Source organism: Giraffa tippelskirchi, chromosome 12 (assembly GCF_054371585.1).
Source record: "Giraffa tippelskirchi isolate mGirTip1 chromosome 12, T2T-mGirTip1v1.2.pri, whole genome shotgun sequence".
NCBI lineage: Eukaryota > Metazoa > Chordata > Mammalia > Artiodactyla > Giraffidae > Giraffa > Giraffa tippelskirchi.
In genome coordinates, this window is record NC_137286.1 from 129850432 (window position 1) to 129869845 (window position 19414).

Here is a 19414-nt window from a genome sequence, read left to right on the forward strand (position 1 = left end):
TTTGGTAACTGCTTTTCACTGTTTCAGTTCCTATCAGTCAGTAATCTAAACACAGTGGGGCATAGCATCATTTTGGACAGGGAAAGAATTGGAGAATGTTATAAGGTAAATCCCCATCTATCTCAAAAATAAGTCAGTTAATGATAAACATATTAAGAAAAACAATGAATAAATCTATTTCTAAAGAGCAGTATAAATTCACTTAGAGATGATGAGGTCATCTACAGCATAACTACAAATGTTGTTTGGTCGCTAAGTCATGTTCAAGTCTGTGCAACACTATGGACTGTAACCTGCCAGGCTCCTTTGTCCCTGGGATTTCCCAGGCAAGAATATTGAAGCAGGTTGCCAATTCCTTCTCCAGGGGATCTTCCTGATCCAGGGATCAAACCTGCATCTCCTGCATTGGCAGGTGGATTCTTTACCGCTGAGCCATGAGAGAAGCCCTATAACTAAAAACTAGAAAATTTTAAAATGGTGTAACAGGTGCACAGCACTCTTGAGGCGTGGAAAGTTGCTTTTTTTAAAATTTTTTTCTCTATTTAAAGTTTTCAAATAGCATGCATGTAATACTTAGGAAAAAATTAGATAAGCTGTTTTAACAGAAAAAAACATGTACATTGTGAATCCTACCTAAAAAAAAAAAAAATTATTATAGAGATGTAACTAAAAAGTCAGTAGTGCTTAGAATCATAAATATACTCATACACCTGAAAAAAGGCAAAAAAAATAAAAGGAGAGTTCAGTTCAGTCGCTCAGTCATGTCTGACTCTTTGCGACCCTGTGGACTGCAGCACGCCAGGCTTCCCTTTTCATCACCGACTCCCAGAGCTTACTCAAACTCATGTCCATAGCATTGGTGATGCCATCCAGCCATCTCATCCTCTGTCGTCCCCTTCTTCTCCTGCCCTCAATCTTCCCAGCATCAGGGTCTTTTCCAATGAGTCAGTTCTTCGCATTAGGTGGCCAAAGTATTGGAGTTTCAGCTTCAGCATCAGTCCTTCCAATGAATATTCAGGATTGATTTACTTTAGGATGGACTGGTTTGATCTACTTTCAGTCCAAGGGACTCTCAAGAGTCTTCTCCAACACCACAGTTCAAAAGCATCAATTCTTCAGCACTCAGCTTTCTTTATAGTCCAACTCTCACATCCATACATGACTACTGGAAAACCATAGCTTTGACTAGACAGACCTTTGTTGGCAAAGTAATGTCTTTGTTTTTTTATATGCTATCTGAGTTGGTCATAGCTTTTCTTTCAAGAAACAAGAACTTTCATGGCTGCAGTCACCATCTGCAGTGATTTTGGAGCCCCCAAAAATAAAGTATTTCACTGTTTCCATTGTTTTTGTTTCCCCATCTGTTTGCCATGAAGTGATGGGACTGGATGCCATGATCTTAGTTTTCTGAGTGTTGAGTTAAAAAAGGGTAATATACAACAAAACAAAATCAATTTTCAATAGAACCACAAATACAATTGTATTAGTATAAGCTTTTGAAATAGCTCAACCAAAAGGTGAATATTATCAATGGATAAATTTTATCAATGGATAAAAATGGAAGACCCAAACATATACTCTGTACGAGAAGCCGATTTTAAATACAAATGCATAGGTGGTTTAAAACTAAGTGTTCTTAATGACATGTGTGTACTGATACATCATCAATCTTTTTTTTCTTTATTTTTGCATGACATTCACTGGGTATTGATTTCTAGATTGACAAGTTTTGTTTCTTTGTTTTGTATGATCTTGTGTATTTCACCTGCTGCTAGATATATTTGTAGTTCATAAATATTCTATAACTTTGTTCTAGAGTGTAAACTACCTGAATCTGTTTTATCTCTTCAGATTAGGCATTAAAGACTATTAGGTAAGAAGAGCACAACATTTAGTGTAGATCTAAATTGATCTAAGATTAAGGCAAGACCCTCCTGAGTAATGTACCCAATTCTCAATGAATTACAAAGTTTTCCACCTGGTGGAAATTAGGTATGATTTCCTGCCTGGTGGTGGTGAGGCATGATTTCCAGACCTGTGTGAACACTAAAGATTATTCCTTCTTTCCCCTTAGATATTTTCTTCACGTACATGTACCAGTCAATACTCTGATGAATATTCTAGGGGACCTCTCTGAATATTTCTGGACTTGCCCCTGTGTTCAGCTCTTTAAATATGCCTAAACCCTGGTACGTCAGATGGTAAAGAATTTGTCTGCAATGCAGGAGACCTGGGTTCAATCCTTGGGTTGGGTAGATCCCCTTGGAGAAGGGAACGGCAGCCCCCTGAAGTATTATTGCCTGAAAAATTCCATGGATAGAGGAGCTGGCAGGCTTCAGCCCATGGGGTCACAAAGAGTCAGACACAACTGAGAGACTGACACTTTAACTTTCACTTGTCCATTTAGACTCTTAACTCTGTCTCAACAAATCAAGAAATTTGGAGTTCCCGTTCTTGATTCTCCTTCTTTCAGTTAGAATGTTGTCTTGAAGCGATAAAGTAGGACATCAAGGCTTATCTCAATTTGTTTACTCTCTCGGGGACTATCTATTATCCATCATTTCCTAACATATTGTGTTTGAAAACCACCGTTTCATATGCTATGTCTAGTTTTAGAGGGTTATTTCATATAGAAGAGTAATTCTGATCTGTTATTCTATTTTGAAAGATGTGGACAGGATGGTCATATGGATATTTTAAGAAAGAGCTTCCAGGCAGAAAATTGAGTTTTTGGAACAATAGCAAGTAGTGCACTTAGATTGGAAAGTGAGCAGAAAGCTTTATATTTTTTTAACAGTTACTTCTGAGAGAGGGTAATGTTTATATTTAACTGAAGTTCTAAACCAGCCTCTTGGAAGTGAACTTTCAAAATGATTGCCTTCAGTAGTGATGTATAACACGTGTGCATTAGGGCATGAGCAGAGAGACAGGACTCTATCTACAGTGATGTTCTAGAGAACCAAAAGTTGAGTGTTAGACAAAATCTACTGAGACTTACTGTTTATTTGAGCACAAGCAATCAGCTACTTTCCTGGTGAATACTCCATTTGCTTTTATGAAACTGTCTTAATTAGAAATCCTTGTTGATATATTGAAAGTTCAGCATATCTCTCATCATTTAAATTGAGATGTTCAAAGTTTGTTCATTTGCATAAAAAGTTACTAAAATGCAAGTGACAGTGAACAGACAGCATATGCAGGAGCTAACCTATATCCAGTATATACCCAAAGGTTTGAGTCTAGTATATATTTTTTTGTAAATTTCATTAAACATGTGATTAAAAACAAATGACATGTCCAGGCTTTGACTGAAATTCCTATTCTCATTTATATAGATTCAATTTTAACTCCCAAAAGGGATGAAGATTTAAATATTCTTTTTTTGGCCAATAATTTGTTCTGAAAAGTGTTCAATAGTTACTCTTAATGAGATCTTTGAAAACTATAAAATAACCCAAAGTGAAAAAGCTCACTACAAAAAAAAAAAAAATGTCCTTTGACTCAGTGTCTCCACCTTAGGGTCTGCCATTGATAGTAATTACTGCTTATGAAAAATGATAAAATTAGTTTTTAGTGTTTCTTCTGCTTATGGTATGTGAGACTCCTTATTGTTAGACAGGTTACCAAGCACTGAAAATATTGCATTATTTTGTTCTTCTTGCAAACAGAGGTAATTCTTACAGGAAAATGATTTGTATAATAAGACAAAGTGTATATTGAAATTATAAATATAAAATGCATATGTATTAACAAGTTGTGCAATTAAAGGTGATATATTTGGATAAGTCACAATAATATTGTATAATATAGGCATTCTAGTATTAATTCAGAGTAAATATATTTTTAAAGTAGCTACAAGCTCTATTTAGATGACAGAAGACAAAAGCATATCAATTTAAAAGACCATTAGGTCATCGAAAAATATTTGGAGCATTAAATCAATGACAAATAAGTTTGTATTGAAATTTATTATATGTCAGATACTGGTTATTCATGAGAGAAGAACAGTTAATCAAAAAATGCTTGATGTTTAGAGAGTCTAAGTGTACCAAGAAGACAGACAAGAAATTCCTTTTTAAAAATGTGATAAGTACTTTGTCAGGAGGAAAGAGAACTGTTACAGGAATGTACCTAAAAAACATATATTAAAGTCAGAACATAAAAGATACTGGTATTGACATGTGAGCTGATAACTGAACAATACATAAACTTAGCAAGGAGATCCAACATATACAAATGCAGAGAAAGACAGATTGCATGGCTCATTTGGAGATATAAAAGAAGTTTTGAGTGGTAGAGGAAGAGGGTGAAGATTAAAGAATAAGAAGCAAGTTTTACAAAGTCTTGGACATGAAAGTGATTGTAAAGCAAATACTGAATTTCCCCAAGGAAAGCTTATAGAAAAGTTATATAATTAAATCCACTCAAATGCTTTTGTAAAGCATGGTATGATGAGAGGAAAAATGAAGTCTAGAAAGCCACTCAGACAGTTGGTTAAGATTTATTTTGGCATGACATTGCTGAGGACTATGATGATGACAGAGGACGGTGAAAGAAACAGATTAAAAAGATGCTGAGAATGATGATGTGGTGCTTATGAAATGGGAACTGAGCGGTAAAGAAAATAACACAGTGAAGTCTGATTCGCAGGTGTCAGAGTAGAACAACTGGTGTCGATAGCTGAGACAAGGAAGTCACGAGTAAGAAGTATTTTATTAGTTGTGAATTATTGTAATGACAATGTAATAATACTTTAATAGCTCATATGCTTACTTCTAAAAAGAGAACTATATAAAAAGGCAATTATTTTGCATTATCATAGATGCCATCTTTCATTCTTAAAAGAACTAGAAAAAAACATTTAGAAATGTATCTTCAATACTAAAATCTCCACTATCTTGGCTCCAAGATTTCCTGATTCTAGAATTCCTACTACATATAATGATTATTATATACAATGATGTAATAAGTAAGAAGTTTCCAGTTGACTGAATCCCATCAATGTTTCCATATTGTTGTATTGCTAGGTTCTTGGTATTCATGTGACTATTTGCTTTTTTAAATGCTGTTTTAGGAAAAATTAAAGAAATGAATCTACATATTAGGAAAATCAAGTTTGAAGTAGTAAAAATCATTCTCTTAATTAATAAAAGCAAGAGATAGATGGAATCCTCCCCCACAACTTACCTTACCAAGTCAGTATGGCTGCTGGATAACTGTAGCAGATTATAGCTGACAGAGGGGCAAGCCACATACTGTATTTAGGGAGAAGAAAAACACAAGGGCACAGAGAAAGTTGAAGCCTTTAGTAACTACAAGTACACCAAAGAGTAAAAGCAGCCCAACTCTTAGCCAGATTGACATACCTCACAAAGGCCTTTTTATTTGCTTCCCATTACCTGATACACCATGTTCAGCTTTTAACAATACAACCAAAAGAAAAGTTGTTTTTTTAATTGAAGAAACTAAACAGAACTAAGAAATCAGAACTCAGATATGACACAGTTTTGAAATTACCAGATAAAAAAATTTAAATAACTCTAGTGTATATTAAGGGCTCAGGTGAACAAGATAGACAACATTCAAGGAGAGAGAGTATGATGGTATAAGCAAGAGATGGAAACATTAAGAAAAAAAAAGAAATGCCAGAAATATAAAAACACTGGGATATAAATCAATAATACCTTTGCTGAGAGCATCAGGAGACTTAACACAACTGGGGAATGAATCCATGAGTTTGAAGATATGTAAAAAGAAATGTTACTACCTGGAATTAAAAGAGAAAAAAATAAAAATAGAATTGACCATCTGTGTACTGTGGAATAATATCAAAAAATGTATCATATGCATAATTGAAATAGCAGAAGCAAAGAACAAAAGGTGAACAAGAAATATTTGACCTAATACTAGCTGAGAACTTTCCAAAATTAATTGCAGACATGAACGATGAACCAGGGAAGTTCAGAGAACACCAAGCAGTATAAATAAACAAAGGTAGAAAAGCAAAGAGAAAACTTTGAAAGTGGTCAGAAACAAACAAACAGACCAACAAACAAAAACCTTCCCTATAGAAGAACAGAGGTAAGAATTACAGCGAACTTCTCATCAGATCATGCAAGGAAGAAGAGTAGAATGAAATAATTTAACATGTTGAAAGAAAAAACAAAACACCAGATTCCAATTCTATAACCAATGAAATTATCCTTCCAAAGTGAAGAAGAAATAAATTTTTCTCAGAAAATTACTGAGGGAATTAATTGTCAATGGATTTGTCCTGTAAGAAATGTTAGAAGTAGTTCTTCCATGAGAATAGTGATAGAGGTCAGCAACTCACATTACATAAAGAAAGGAACAGTGTGGGAAAAAGAATAAATCTATTATTTATCATATTATTTTATCTTGAATATATATATATATATATATATATATATATATATATACTACATAGATATTTTAAGAAATACAGTACCACTTGCTATACCATTCATTTGGAAACATAGCATTCTATACCATTTCAGGTTATTCTATAAAACTTTCTAATAATTCATTATGGCACAAAGTATGAGTTTGTCATATTTCATTTCAGTGTCCAAGGCCACAACATGTAGCCAAGCCGACTGTGTAGTGCATTATTTCAGGGTCTGCGGGTCATATAGATTGTGCTATGCAAGGCACTGCACAGCACAGTTTTTACTCCAAATCAGTTCAGTTCAGTTCAGTTGCACAGTCATGTTGGACTCTTTGTGACCCTATGGACTGCAGCACGCCAGGCTTCCCTGTCCATCACCAACTCCCGCAATTTACAAAAACTCATGTCCATCGAGTTGGTGGTGCCATCCAACCATCTCATCCTCTGACATCCCCTTCTCCTCCTGCTTTCAATCTTTCCCAGCATGAGGGTCTTTTCAAATGAGTCCGTTCTTCACATCAGGTGGCCAAAGTATTGGAGTTTCAGATTCAGCAAGAGTCCTTCCGATGGATATTCAGGACTGATTTCCTTCACGATTTACTGGTTTGATCTCCTTGCAGTCCAAGGGCTCTCAAGAGTCTTCTCCAGCACCACAGTTCAAAAGCATCAATTCTTCGGTGCTCAGGTTTCTTTATACTCCAACTCTCACATCCATACATGACTACTGGAAGAACCATAGCTTTGACTGGATGGACCTTTGTTGGCAGAATAATGTCTCTGCTTTTTAATATGCTGTCTAGGTTGGTCATAACTTTTCTTCCAAGGAGCAAATGTCTTTTAATTTCATGGCTGCAGTTACCATCTGCAGTAATTTTGGAGCCCCCCAAAATAAAGTCTCTCACTGTTTTCATTGTTTCTCCATCTATTTGCCATGAAGTGATGGGACCAGATGCCATGATCTTAGTTCTCTGAATGTCGAGTTTTAAGCCAACTTCCACTCTCCTCTTTCACTTTCATCAAGAGTCTCTTTAGTTATTCTTTGCTTTCTGCCATAAGGGTAGTGTCATCTTCATATCTGAAGTTATTAAGTTAAATAAGTTATTAAGCATATAAGTTAAATAAGCAGGGTGACAATATACAGCCTTGATGTACTCCTTTCCTGATTTGGAATCAATTGTGTCCGACTCTTTGTGACCCCATTGACTGTAGCCTACCAGGCTCCTCTGTCCATGGGATTTTCCAGGCAAGAGTTCGGGAGTGGGTTGCCATTTCTTTCTCCAGGGGATCTTCCTGACCCAGGGATCAAACCCAGGTGTCCCACATTGTAGGCAGACGCTTTACCTTCTGAGCCACCAGGGAAGTCCAGATACTAGTGGGAAATTATATATGATTATTAAATGCTTCACAACATCTATATTTTTATAATTAAATGGTAGAAAACAAAAATGTTTTACTATGAAATATAAAGTTTTAGAAAACTTAACCTATGTCTTTTCCTAATATTTATTGTTTCATACATGTTAACATATCATTTTGGAAATAGAAGCTTATTCTTCAAAATTATATATCATTTCAAGTATTATATTATATTCTCCCAAATGATAAATATGGAATCCTAAGGATGGCATTTCTAGTATAACAACTTTCTCTCTAGAATACTACCCCCTATGAAACTAGCTCTATTTGAGCAGTTTTCAGTTTTGTGGGTTTCATTTAAGGCTCCAATATCCTAATAGGCAACTAAAAAAGTGAATTTAATGGAAATTTTAAATCCGTCGATTAAAATTGCTTAGAAAAACTAACATGAAAAATACCACCTTGCTTTTGGCTAACGTTTAATGTTATTTTCAATGTGATTAGAATAGACTAATCTATCAATAAATAAGTTACTTTTTTCCCACAATATTTGAGATTTTGAAATCAAATGGTTCATATGTAGTAAATCAATTGTGTAGCTCCTGTCAGACAGTTTGCTTGAATAAAGATCATTACTTTGGCTCATTGTTTTCACTTGTTAGTCTGAATAAATTTTCAATGTCCCTATTGTGGACCTAGCGCTATCTCTATAGAGTTCTGTTCTCATTTTTCAGCAAATGAATAAATGCATGGCTAATTTCATGTGTAAATTTCAATATTGCTAATGGGAGTTAGTAACAGAGGTCTCTTTGGCTGTATTTCCCAGCAATGATTAGTGAAATGTTTCCTTTGTTCTTTAGATTTCAATCCACAGAGCTTACATGAATGTTTTCTAATTCAAATGCACAATTAAATAAAATAACTTCTAGCAGTACCTTTTACTTTGCACTACTGTTGGTGCAAAAAAAAAATTATGCCATGAGTACATAAAGCTATATTGATATTTGTGAAGGTTTTTATGTGCAAATCAAAACAAATAAAATCTAAAAAAGTTTAAAAAGTATTCTTACATATCAATCTAAATTATTTGTCCTAGTATAAATTTGATTAGATCTAAAAGGTAAATATAAATATGACTTGTCACATATTCAGGTTGTGTTCAATGGAATGCTATACCTAGAATCATGATTGTTTATGTTGTACTAGCTCTTCTGAACAAGGAAATGTTGATGCTTGGGTATACTCCAGAAATAAGAGCACAGCACATGTTTGGGGAACTCATAGTCTTCTTGATATATTTGCAAGGTTCATTAGTCACTGCAAAGCCCAATTGCCCCCATTTGGTTTATATTGAAATGAACGCCTGAAAGAAATATGAGCATTATGCCGCAGATTCAGCAGGAGATAATAAATGCAGTGCTAACAAAGGAAACTGAAAAGAGGATCCCCATTCAGCCTGGAATCTTTGCATCAAAGGAATTTCTTTACCTCCACCAAGAGCGGAGTGGCACTTTGGATTTGAAATTTATAAGATTTCATGTCAGTATTAAAGTTGACCTGACAAAATAGGAGAAACTGTCATTTATGAAGATCACAAAGGTGTGTTTTTAAACACAGCAAGTCTTCTTAACACTAAGTACACTCTTTTGAAATTATTAGAGAAATTATTTGGAAATATGATATAAAATGATTTTAGAAGAATTGCATAAAAAGTGTCATATACTAACCATCCAAAAATAAGCAATGATAATATTTTAGATGCACACCCTTTTTTTGTAGAGAATTTTGTATTATTACAATGTTATTGCAATTACATTATGTCTCTCTCATTTCTAGCTGTAAGTTTTCAGCCCTTAACCCCTTCACCCATCTCCCTCATCCCCTCAAACCCCTGCTTTCTGGCAGCCATCATTTTGTTCTCTGTATCTGTGACTCACTTTCTCTTTATGTTTTCTTTGCCTGTTCATATTTTACTTTTAGATTCCATACTATCAGTAAAATCACTAAACTTGTTTTTCTCTCTCTGACTTATTTCTCTTAGCCTAACATCTACATCCATCTGTGTTGTCATGAAAGGCAAGATGTCTTTCTTTTTATAGCTAGTAATATTCGTGTGTGTGTGTGTGTGTGTGTGATATTCTTTATCCATTAATCTATCAATGGACATTTAGGTTACTTCCATATCTTGGTCAGGGCTTCTCTGGTGGCTCAGGCAGTAAAGAATCTGCTTGCAATGCAGGAGAGCCAGGTCCATCCCTGGGTTGGGGAGATCCCCTGGAGAAGGGGATGGCACTTCAGTATTCTTGCCCGGAGAATTCCATGGACAGAGGAGCCTGGCAGGCTACAGTTCCTGGGGTTGCAAAGAATTGGACACAACTAAGCAACTAACACTTTCACTTTCATATCTTGGCTAATACAAAGTACCACAATGAACATATATCTTTCACAATTAGTGTTTTCACTTTCTTGAATAAAAACCCAGACGTGGAATTGTTGGATCGTATCTTAGTTCTATTTTTAGTGTTTTGAGGACCCTCCATACTATTCTCCATACTGGCCATACCAATTTACATTCACTAAAAATGACAAGTGAAAGTAGCTCAGCCGTGTCTGACTCTTTGTGACCCATGGACTATACAGTCCGTGGAATTCTCCAGGCAAGAACACTGGAGTGTGTAGCCTTTCCCTTCTCCAGGGGATCTTCCCAACCCAGGGATTGAACCCAAGTCTCCCACATTGTAGACAGATTCCTTACCAGCTGAGCCCCAGGGGAAGCCCAAGGACACTAGAGTGGGTAGCCTGTTCCTTCTCCAGTAGATCTTCCCAACCCAGGAATGGAACTGGGGTCTCCTGCATTGCAGGCAGATTCTTTACCAACTGAGCTATCAGGGAAGCCCAGAAAAATGTACAAGGGCTCCCTATTATTCACATTCTTCACAACACATGTTATTTCCAGCCTCTGATAATAGCCATTTTCACAGGTGTGAGGTGATATCTCATGGTTTTGATTTGCAGTTCACTGATGATTAGTCCCTTGGACTGCAAGGAGATCCAGACAATCCATCTTCAAGGATATCAGTCCTGAATATTCATTGGAAGGACTGATGAAGCAGAAACTCCAATACTTTGGCCACCTGATGCGAAGACTGACTCATTTGAAAAGACCCTACTGTTGGGAAAGATTGAAGGTGGGAGGAGAAGGGGACGACAGAGGATGAAATGGTTGGATGGCGTCACTGACTCAACGGGCATGAGTTTGAGTAAACTCTGGGAGTCAGTGATGGACAGGGAGACCTGGCATGCTGCAGTCCGTGAGGTCACAAAGACTCAGACATGACTGAGTGACTGAACTTGACTGATTATTAGTGAAGCTGAGCATCTTTCAGGTGCCTGTTTCCAGTTCTGTTGCACAAGGGGCTGCTTGATTTATTCTTGAAATGCCCCTTTAGTTGAGGGCATGCTGAGGGCTCTGTGTTCCACAGGGAAGAATCTCATTTACCACCTTTTTTCAGTCTCACCTTTAGGCCACAGCTAAAGGATGCCATACCTTTAAGCAGCAGCTTTTATAGTGTGCAGAAATATGCATACGTGTGCTAAGTCACTTCAGTCGTGTCTGACTCTTTGTGACCTCATGGGCTGTACACCTTCCAGGCTACTCTGTACATGGGATTCTCCAGGCAAGAATACTGGAGTGGTTTGTTGTGCCCTCCTCCAAGGGATCTTCCTGACCCAGAGATGGAACCCATGTCTCTTATGTCTCCTACACCAGCAGGGAAGTTCTATGAACTTCCCACTAGGGCCACCTGGGAAGTTCATAGAGATACACAGTCCTGCTTAATTCCAGACCTGGTGATCTAAAGGTGTCCCCTGGGTGACAGTTGAAAAAAATGGAGCTCTTAATGTGTGTGTGTATAAGCTCCTTTAGGGGGACTTCACTGAGCCGTAGTGAAGCTTAGAGGTTGTCTCTTAGAGTGCCTCCTTAGCCTCTAGGTGTGTGAGCAACTTGATGCCTGTCCCTCAGGGTAACACTCTGATGGAAGTAAATAGGCCTTTTTTCACAGGAGAACCGGGACTGTGTTTCAGTCTTCTCTATGTGCAGTGCCCTGGGGGTGGTGGCCTGTCAAGAACTATCTTTTCTGATTGTCATGGTCTTTTGGAACTCAGGAACTCAAGCCCTATTGCCCACCAAGGCCAAGTGGTCAAGGAGTGTGCATACCTGTGGGGATTGTGTATACCCACAGGCTTTAGCTGGGTAGCTGGAAAGTAAAAGGGAAGAGCTTGTTTCTGGTTTCAGGAAAGCATTAGGAACATGACTTATTGCCTGTGCTCATGGGCTTCTGCAGCGGAGCCTAGGCGTGCCTTGACCCCACCACAGCTCACGCTAACTAGCTCCAGCCAGGAAGCCGGGGAATATCAATTGACCTTAGGCTGAGAGAAGGATAAGACATGCTATGACAGCTCCCACCCACCAGCTCAACCGGGGGTTCAGAGCAGTGTTACAGCCAACCCCATACAGACTTTAGCTAGGGAGCAGGACGATGACGTGACTATCCACTCTGTCCCACCCCCTCTCCCCGCCAGCTGGGCAGCAAGGGAATACTGCAGCTGCAGCTGCTCCCTGGCTTCAGCAGTGCAGTGGCGTAGTATTGCAACTACTCACCCCGGATCCAGCTCACCCACTATGTTGGCAAGGTTAGGTGGGGAGTGCAACAATGGTGTCTGTCAGTGCCTCTGCCACTGGGGGCGAGGGGGATATTTCCATCATCCTCTTGCCCCTTGAGCCAGTGTTTCCAGATTTGCAAATCACCCTTCACATATGGGGCTTCCCAGGTGTCTCAGTGGTAAAGAATCCACCTGCCGGTGCAGGAGACTCCGGGTCGATCCCTGGGTAGGGAAGATCTCCTGGAGGAGAAAATGGCAACCCATTCCAGTATTCTTGCCTGGAGAATTCCACAGACAGAGGAGTCAGGTAGTCTGCTGTCCTTGGAGTCCCAAAAGAGTCGGACACAACTAAGCAACTGAAGACACACACACTTCTTCACATACAGTCTCAGAACTTTTCAAACTGCTGTTATTTTGTGGCTCTCAGGGAAAAAGAACTGCACTTGAGCTCTTTGAAGGGGGCTGTCAGTTTCCTTTAGCATTTCAGGACCCCAGGACATCAGCCTATTGGCTTTGTAAGCCAGGCATTTGAGGGGCTTGTCTCTCCAGTCTAGATTCCGAGGGTTTAGATGCCCATTGTGAGGTGACAACCCCTCAGTCTCCTGGGAGGAGTGTCTGTTTGGTCAGATCCCTCTCTATTATGTCTTGCAACACAGGGTGTGAGTATTTGGGGAAGAGCTTTCTCTGCCTCCTGTCCACCTCGATGGAGTCTTTTTTCATCCTGTCGTATGTTCAACTACTTCTCAGGTTCTTTTCAGAGGGAATTGATTCATATATACATGTACATTTGGTGTGTCCATAGAAGGAGTTTGAAGTGGAAATTTCTCCCTTTTGATAAGTCCTAGTTGGATCTTTTATTTATTGTAGTATTTTTTTTGTCATTGTTGTTTAGTTGCTCTGTCATGTCTGACTCTTTTGCAACCCCTCCAAAAAAACCCCATAAAATTGGATCTTTTATTTATTGTAGACTTTTATTTCATTTCAACAGCCCAATTTGTAATGTCAAATCAAAATTGTTTCTCATTTGGTGACTAAAATACTATACTCACTATTTCATCATTTCCAAAGCCAGTAACATTTTATACAATTAATCAAGGTCAATTTGAATCCTGGAGGGAAAAAACAATCACCTTTTGAGGCAACAGACAAAAAAGATAGAAACAAAACAAATGTTGATACTTGAAAAGTAATTAAAGTATTATTTGTGTTTAAATTAATTATTGTGATTTGATTTTTTTCTAAACTATTCTTTAGAAAATGACTTTTCAAATATGTTTTTCTAGGATGTTAACAAGATGTGCTTTTTTAAAAAAAATTGATAATACTGGTCTTTGCCTTATTAGAATAATGTTCCACATCTACCCACTTGAAGTGAGAAATAAAACTATCTTGTAGCATGGAGGGAAAACATTATGAAGAGTTGATGGAACTTTTTCAAATCTTTTAGTCTGAAGTCAATGATTACTTTAAAAGGCAATGAAGTACAATTTAAAGAGAACATAGGGATAAAACTAAAATAAGAGTGAAAATGTAAATAAACATCAGCTAATTTTGTTGCTAATAAAAATAATTGCCCAAAGTGGTATGTCTTTTCCCTTCAGAGTTTCAGTGTAAGCAGGAAAACTTCTAATAAGTATTATTTTAGCATTTTTTCTGAAATTGACCCCAATGTGTATATGTCACATTTATTTTTATTCTTGATTATAAATTATATAGACACACTCCGCATTAAAATAGGGCTCAAAAAACCTTGGAAAACCACTGTAACAGTGAAACTTTGTCAAATGTAGGAGCATCTTTACTATAGGGTTACCAAAAACTTCACCTTTTCCATACCCAAATGAACTTTTTGGGCAACCAAATATATTTGATCTGATTCTTCTGTCAATTCCTGAAGATTATTTATGAGAATATAGAATTCTGAGAAGTCATAATATGTAAATAATCAAATGAATCAGTTATAAGATTTGTTTTTTAAAAAGGGTTCATTGGTTGGGTTTTTTTCCCAAGACTTTATAGACTGTTGAGTTAAATTTCATACATTTTGGATGTATATAGAAACTGTTTGTCTCCCTTATTTCTACTAAATGTATCTTTGCTCCTATACATCATTGAATAATTTTCCAAATTGAATTTTAATTCACAAATTTAAATAATATATATTTCTCAAGGACATAGATGTTATGTGATCAAATGACTTACCTCCAAAGAGAGCATTTATTTTAACAGATAAACAAATTTGTTAAAATAAATGCTCTTCAGGAAAATTCCTCTTTAGTATGTGTTAAGACTTGGCATACATGTCTTCATCATTTCTGCCAGTTAAAGAAGGTCTTTTCAATTATCTGTGAAAATATTTGTCACTGCTTTCCCAGTTGTGACACATGAACACCTTAGCCACAGCCGACCAAACATTACAGATGTGTACCTCTGCCCATATTTTCTTCTAGGAAAATGATCTGCCCACTGGAGAAGACACAGTCCAGTTGTAGCAGATAGTTGTTCTTGTGTTCTATTTCCATACAAACTCATATCAGTGCTTCAAAAGGATTGACTTCACTTACTGAGCTCCCACATTTATGTCAGATTTAATTCCTCTAATATACCCCTTTTCCTATAATACTTAGTGTCATTCCTTCCCTGAATGAACTCTGACTAATATAATGATTAAGGCCTAATTTATTAGTTCTCTGTACTCATCTGCTTTTAAGATAAGTGTCCTCTATGACGGTAGGATACATTATTGAATAATACTTAAAAAATTATTTCTAAGCATCCTATCCAGGAAACGCATTTCATATACTGCTTAGAAATATACAAAGAAAGGAATTTGGCATCAATATTGAAAAAATAATAAATTACTTCGGATACATTTTGTGCTTCATATATACAAAAGACATAATTCATGGCTCATCTGATTAACTTTTATAGAGAGGAAAAGTGAAAAAAATTAAAAAGAAAATTACTGTGTCTGAATCTTAACCTAAGAGGATAAAGAGGCCCTTGGAAGCAAGATAAAATCTGCACTGAGATTAATTTGGATTCCCAGAGATTGTGTAGGAGAAGGAATAAATGAATGGTTCCCATGGAAGTCTGGGTAGAGTACTCCCTAGAGAGAGAGAGCCCTAGAAACATGTAAGTTCTTGTCATGACAAGTTTTGCCGATGAGCAAGAAGACTGAGAGAAAAATCAGTGGATGGTGAAATGGGAATGATCAGTAGACAAAAATGGTTGTTATGTTTGTCGTGAGAGACTGAGTCAGAGAAGCCTAGCAGAAGAGCTCTAAGGAAACCAAGCAGATGTCCAAGTTTAGAGTTATCAAACATAATAGTTTAGCCAGACATTATGATTTTTTGTCTTAAAAGAGTCTGAAAAATATTTAAGGATCCTCTAAGTGTCAAGACTGAGTGAATAGCCACAGACATTCCTAAGTGCACATTTAGAGACAGAGGAAAAATATGCCTAGTAAGAAAGTTTAAAAAGGACAATATTGAGAGAAAGCAGGGGTAGGGGAGGAAGGAGGAGAAAATAAGTTGGCAAGAGAAGGAAAAAAATGACATTGTAGTTACTGCAAATTACATATTTTCAATGTACTGGTTATATACTTTTCCTCGTACATTTTACTCTGATTCTGTCCAAATTTAGTAGAAATCTATTTCCTTTAGAATAAGTCCACCATAAATAGAGGAAAATTCAAACATAGGCTTGTTGATAAGGGTGACATGAGTAAAATATATGGAAATATAAAGCAACTAATTGAAAAGTATTTAGAAGAATCATAGAGAATTTGGATCAACTTTTTCAGAATTACCAACAGTGTGATTAAATACTTTTCCCCATACTAGGTGTTTAATTACCACACAGAAATTTGCTCAAGCATTTACACTTTACAGGTTTTGTTTTCTCACCTAAATTACAATACTGGACATTATAGAAATATATCATTGAAAATAAAAGGAATGAATTCTAAATTATATAGACATAAGCAAGTTGGAACTTCTGCTATTCTACAAAATCTTTTTTCTTCACTATTCTCCATGTTTATTAATGTAAATATTTAAAAAATTTTCACCAATATTTTGGCTTGGTCAGCATGCTTTTCAATAACCAACATGCTGATTTTTACAAATATACACATCAATAGTTGGATTTATTTTATGAATTTGAGGTTTTGGAGTTATGAATCCAAAGTTCAGTGCAGTACCTTTGGCAGAGGAAAACTTTAAATAATTGTCCAAAATCTTTAAAATACATAATATAGCTTACACTAGTTTGAATACACCATTTCTTGTAGTAGACTGGTAGTCCCTTTTGTGCTTTTAAGCAACTGTCTGCTGATTTTCTACAACGTGTTTCATATTGTGCCAGTTTATCTTTTTGTGGTCCTTTATGCATCAGTCTATAGCTAATTATTAAATTAGATATAGATTTCATTCTGCAGCTTATTCAGATATCATATGAAAACGAGACATTGTAGAAAAGACAGAGATGGATTATTTAATTATTTTATGCTGTTTACTTCTTACAAAAGTCTACTGAAAAGAATACTACAAAGTGAAATAATCTATAGTCACTTGGTTTTCCCTTGCACGTAAGATGAAATCAATAAAATACAAATGTTTAGCATTATGTCCTTGTAGAAAAAGTCAATGTGTTTATAGCGGCACTCTGTTTCTAAATGCGCACTAAGGAATGTTTGTGGCTGTTCAGCTCAGTCCTGAAACTTCGAGGATCCACAGTTCACTTCAGATCAGTTGTTCAGTCCTATCTGACTCTGCGACCCAATGGACTGCAGCACGCCAGGCCTCCATGTCCATCACCAACTCCCAGAGTTTACTCAAACTCATGTCCATTGAGTCGGTGATGCCATCCAACCATCTCATCCTCTGTCAACTGGTTCTCCTCCTGCTTTCAATCTTTCCAAGCATGAGGGTCTTTTCAAATGAGTCAGTTCTTCACATCAGGTGGCCAAAGTATTGGAGTTTCAGCTTCAGCATCAGTCCTTCCAATAAATATTCAGGACTGATCTCCTTTAGCATGGACTGGTTGGATCTCCTTGCAGTCCAAGGGACTCCCAAGAGTCTTCTCCAACACCACAGTTCAAAAGCATCAGTTCTTCAGCGCTCAGCTTTCTTCACAGTCCAACTCACATCCATACATGGCTACTAGAGAAACCACAGCTTTGCCTAGACAGACCTTTGTTGGCAATGTAATATCTCTGCTTTTTAATATGCTATCTAGGTTGGTCATAACTTTTCTCCCAAGGAGTAAGCATCTTTTAATTTCATGTCTGCAGTCACCATCTGCAGTGATTTTGGAGCCCCCAAAATTAAAGTCTGTCACTGTTTCCACTGTTTCCCCATCTATTTGCCATGAAGTGATGGGACCAGATGCCATGATCTTAGTTTTCTGAATGTTGAGTTTTAAGCCAACTTTTTCACTTTCCTTTCCCTTTCATCAAGAGGCTCTTTAGTTCTTCACTTTCTGCCATAAGGGTGGTGCCATCTGCATATCTGAGGTTACTGATATTTCTCCCGGCAATCTTGATTCCAGCTTGTGCTTCATCCAGCCCAGCATTTCTCATGATGTACTCTGCATAGAGGTTAAATAAGTTGGGTGACAATATACAGGCTTGATGTACTCCTTTTCCTATTTGGAACCAGTCTGTTGTTCCATGTACAGTTCTATCTGTTGCTTCCTGACCTGCACACAGATTTCTCAAGAGACAGGTCAGGTGGTCTGGTATTCCCATCTCTTTCAGAATTTTCCACAGTTTGTTTTGATCCACACAGTCAAAGGGTTTGGCATAGTCAATAAAGCAGAAATAGATGTTTTTCTGGAACTCTCTTGCTTTTTCAATGACCTAGCGGATGTTGGCAATTTGATTTCTGGTTCCTCTGCCTTTTCTAAATCCAGCTTGAACATCTGGAAGTTCATGATTCATGTACTGTTGAAGCCTGGCTTGAAGAATTTTGAGCATTACTTTTCTAGCGTGTGAGATGAGTGCAATTGTGTAGTAGTTTGAACATTCTTTGGCATTGCCTTTCTTTGGGATTGGAATGAAAACTGACCTTTTCCAGTCCTCTGGCCACTGCTTTTCCTATGGTTACCTTAAATATTTTTCAGACTCTCTTAAAATCAGAAATCATAATATCTGGCTAAAATTATTAGCCCAATCAACCATGGCATCTAACCCAGGTCTGCATTGCAATCAGCTTCTTTACCAGCTGAGCCACAAGGGAAACCCAAGAATACCGGAGTGGGTAGCCTATCCTTCTCCAGGTGATCTTCCCGAACCAGTGTCTCCTGCATTGCTGACAGATTCTTTACCAACTGAGCTATCAGGGAAGCCCATACAAGTCAGACATTTTCTTCATTTCTTTGGAGCTTTCCTGCTAGCCTTCTCTAACTCATTCTCTCATGACTTGTGTAAGGATCATTTTTTCCACTGATCATTCCCAATTCACCATCCTTTGACTTTCCTCTCAGTCTTTCTGCTCATTGGCAAAACTTCTTATTACAAGAACTTGTATGTTTCTAGGCCTGTTCTCTCTCTAGGGAGCTCTTTGCCCAGACTTCCATGGGAACTATTCATTTATTCCTTCTTCACAATCTCTAGGAGTCCAAATTATTCCCAGTGCAGCTTTTAATCTTGCTTCCAAGGGCCTCTTTTGCTTCTTGGGTTAAGAGTCAGACACTATTATTCTGTTTTCCCATTGGCAGAAACTCATTTAATGCTTCCCAGCTGGTCCCATGGAATAGTCCATCTTTCAGCTTGAGATGAAGTTAAGTCTTTCTTCCTTAATATGGAGGGGGAGAAAGGATTGAATTTCACAGCACAGAAATACATTTCCTTAAAGAATTTTCTCCCCGACATTTGTTTTAACCATTTTTTATTCTTAAAGTGAATGAGAGGATTAAAGATTCATTGAGCCTATTTTTAGTATCATTCTTTGAACATGTATTTATAGCTGGCAGTTGAGTTTG

The 19414-nt window shown here is 37.2% G+C and overlaps 1 long non-coding RNA gene across 2 annotated transcripts in view; it reads right to left on the minus strand.

Moving 5' to 3' along the window:
• The window catches only part of LOC145530202 (uncharacterized), a 68501-nt gene extending 55573 nt beyond the window's left edge, over positions 1 to 12928 (minus strand). The window contains exons 1-4 of one of the 2 annotated variants that reach the window (XR_014071544.1): positions 10521 to 11027; positions 7624 to 10115; positions 5685 to 5767; positions 4697 to 5255 (exon numbers count right to left, since the gene is read on the minus strand). This is a non-coding gene — a long non-coding RNA (uncharacterized LOC145530202). Of the gene's footprint in view, positions 1 to 4696; positions 5256 to 5684; positions 5768 to 7623; positions 10116 to 10520; positions 11028 to 12425 lie in introns of those variants that run through there. The other variant, XR_014071543.1, reaches the window with a different exon arrangement.
• Between the last annotated feature and the right edge of the window lie 6486 nt (positions 12929 to 19414).